This window comes from Ruditapes philippinarum, unplaced genomic scaffold, assembly GCF_026571515.1.
Source record: "Ruditapes philippinarum isolate M1 unplaced genomic scaffold, ASM2657151v2 ctg381_1_1_1_1, whole genome shotgun sequence".
Taxonomy (NCBI): Eukaryota; Metazoa; Mollusca; class Bivalvia; order Venerida; family Veneridae; genus Ruditapes; species Ruditapes philippinarum.
In genome coordinates, this window is record NW_026864809.1 from 411717 (window position 1) to 415723 (window position 4007).

A 4007-nucleotide genomic window follows, 5' to 3' on the forward strand; every position below is an offset into this window, starting at 1 on the left:
TCAAATACTACATATTAGAACATCAAATACTACATATAAGAACATCAAATACTACATATTAGAACATCAAACACTACATAAAAGAACATCAAATTATACATATAAAAACATTAAATACATGTACTATTATTAGAACATCAAATACTACATATTAGAACATCAAATACTACATATTAGAATTTCAAATTCTACAATATTATAGACATTAAATACTACATGTACATTTATATTGAACATTAAATACTAAATTATTATCTATGAACTATTATTATCAAATACTACTATATTTATTTCAATTATTTATTTTATAATATTTATCGTTTTGTGTAATTTAATTAATTATATTAATTCCTCTCGTGTTGTGTTGTGTGTATTATTCTTGTTAAGAATTTGTAAATATTATTTACATATACATTGTTATCTATTATAATACTTATCTATTATTAATTATGTTTTTTTTATATCATTCTAATACTACATTATTATTATATTATCATTTTTGTTAATATCATATATTTATATTTTTGTTATGTATCATGTTGTATATTATCTATGTTTATTTTGGTTATTCTATGTTAATCATATAATATAATATATATTATATATTTATTTCTAAATGCATTTGTTTGTTCATAGTCAATTGATATATTATTATTATGTTTTATATCTAATATATTATTTTGATATCTTTGTATTTTTCAGTTATATTTATTTTTCGTTCTATCTTTAGATGATCCTATTATTTGTGTGTCTGTTGGCTCCTTGGTTTTGTCTTCTGTTATTTTTATGTCCATTATTGTTGTTTTGATTATCTCATTTCTTATATTATTTTATTCTTGTTCTATATTATGTATCCCTGTGCTTATATTATTCTTGTGTTATCTTATTGGTAGTAATACTATTTTGGGTAATATTGTGACTTTCCTTTTTTTCTATTTATTTATAAGTACAAGAGAGTTAAACTGATACAATGAAAGTCCAATGACAGCCAGCTACATAATGTAAGCTACACTATTTACTGCTTAATTTTGATGTTACAGTTTTAAATAAAGCTTATTGTTGACATGTGTTTTGTCAAGGCTAGAAAAAAGTCATATTTAAGTAAGACTTAGAAAAGGTTTACATACATTGTTTCTGCTAAGCATATTATACACATACTGAATACTTTAGAGAGGCTGTAGGCTTGCCTGTCTCGGTACTGGCTGCAAGGCTATTCATAATTCTTGTTAATTTGAATATATAAGGCTTGTGGTGGCTCCTTGAAGTTTAACAGTTCTAATCATTTATAGCAATTTATCACCGGCTGAGAATCTCAGTAAAGTTGGGGTATTTATTCTAAATCTCCATTCTTTATTTGTGATAAACTCCGCCAACAACAAAGCTTTGTAACCCCGTTGTTGATGCTGCCAAATAAAAATCCGTGTAAACTTTCAGATATGTTTCTGTCTGATTAGGAACATCAGGCAAGTTTATACAAAATATATCCAGTATGTAATAGTTCTCCTATTTTTATTACAATCTTTATTGTTATAAGCCCATTCTTTTTTGGTTAAAGAATGATAATATTAAATAACATGGCTACAGTGTTGTTGTTTTGAGCAATAAATGATGTGTTATTCAGCCAATTTGCAAAGTTCATTAGAAGATGAATTTTGGGCTGGCTTTTTAGTGGGATTTTTGGAGTTACATGCACAGTAGTGGTGTAATGTTGGTATTAGTTTATGTAATTAAGGGAAATTCTTGAATGATATCAATTTGCAGTATAAGTTGCTTCTTGCAATCAAGCTGAGCTCCTATACTTCTCATTTTGCCAACTGTGCGAGATATTTACCATTGAAGATGAAGTACAATCAACAAGCAAAATGAATAAAGAGAAACTGCAGCTGTTTGGGTCTTGTTTTATTTTTATGCTCCCACCATTGGGGTCAGGATTGGATATAGATTTGTCCCTGTCTGTATGTCGACCAGATTGTGTCACATGTAACTCAAAACATTTTATTGTTACAGCCATGTAACTTTTTAACAATAGTTGTCTGTGTGTTAAATAATAAACCTGGGTATCTTGACTCAAATCTATTTAACATTGGCAGACTTATCCTGTATGATTAAGCAAAAAATTGCATTTTTTTTTACTTGTGTCATGTGAAACTCCAAATGTATAACTGCTAGAACCATGAAACTTTCTTAGTATGAACTTACACACATAGGAGAATTTTAATGCTTTGGTTGGTGTCCAGAACTGCATATGATCAGAACTGAATGTCTGTCTGTCTGGCCATCCCACAGTCTGTACATAGACATGTTTGTGCTCTATATCAAATGGTCAAATGGTGGCGGACTTGTTTTGTTTGTTAAAAATTCTTTGCCATGTGAACTAAGATCTGATTTACAATCTGAAGATACTGAATCAATATGGCTCGAAATGAAACTTGAAAAGCAAAAACCATTTTTGATAGGTTACATTTATAGACCACCTTCGTCATTAACTTCATGGAATGATAACATTGAAGAAATTCTTGAAAAAATATTTGTTGAAAACAAAGAAATAATTCTTTTTGGAGATTTTAACTATAATTTTGGAACTACAGGTTCAAATAACTCAGCCTGGAATAATATTATTAATACATTTAATCTGTCACAACTTATAACACAGCCTACAAGAGTTACATCAACATCATCAACTATTATTGATCATGTCTATAGTAATCAATCACAAAATATATCATACATTACTGTTCCTATACTTTCTATTAGTGACCACTTTCCAATAATTTTCACAAAACGAACTATCAAAAATGTTAAAAAAGGTCCAATTCATTTTACAATCAAATACAGGTACTTAAAGAACTTCAACGCTGATAAATTTCTAGATGATCTGTCAAAACAACCATGGTCCCTTATTGATATGTTTAATGATCCAGATGACGCTTTAGACACTTTTAATAAATTATTTTTGGAAACTCTCAATATACATGCTCCATACAAACAAAAACGAGTTAAGCATAAAAACCAAGCTGATTGGTTCAATGAGGATATAGCTAATGCAATACATAACAGGGACTATGCAAAAAAAAAAAATCATGTTGATAACTTCAAATATTGAAATTAAAAGTGAAAAAACTTATTCATACAGCAAAAAAAGATTTCTTTCATTATGAAATAAACTCAAATAAGAAAAATCCTAAAAAACTTTGGAAAACTTGAAAAACTATCAGGCAAAACAAATGTTCAACAAAATTCTTACATAAATGATGAGAATGGTTTACCGATAACTGATCCAAAATTAACAGCAGAAACCTTTAATACTTTCTTTGCAAGTGTATTTGAAAAAGCTGAAAATGTATCAGAAGGATTATCATATGAATTGAAAACAGCTCTACAAGAATCGGTTAAATCCAAAATTTCAAATCAGTCAAATAAATATGAAATACCCTTTGTTGACTTAAGCTATGTAAATCAGAAACTCAATAGTCTAGACGCCACAAAAGCAACAGGCCTAGATGGTATTGGTGCAAAATTCCTAAAAACAGCAGCTGATGTCATAAGTAAACCTCTATGTAGTATTATAAATCTAAGCATAAAAAGTGGAAAATTACCAACTCAGCTAAAACAGTCAAAGGTAACACCAATTTACAAAAAAGGACCAAAAGGGAGACAAAAATAATTACAGACCAATTTCAGTACTTCCCCTTATCTCTAAAATAATTGAAAAACATGTATCAGACCACTTTAAGCTCTACTTAGAAACAAACCATTTACTTTACACTGCTCAATCAGGTTTTCAGGGCACATCATTCATGTGAGACAGCTCTTACAAATATAATTGATAATTGGATCAGTGCTCTGAATGATGGCAAACTTGTCGGAACTGTTTTTCTAGACTTATCAAAAGCCTTTGATTTAGTAAACCACCAAATTCTTCTAGAAAAACTACCTTTTCTATAATTTCTCTTCACATACTATAGATTGGATAAGATCTTATCTATCAGACAGGTCACAAAAAGTCA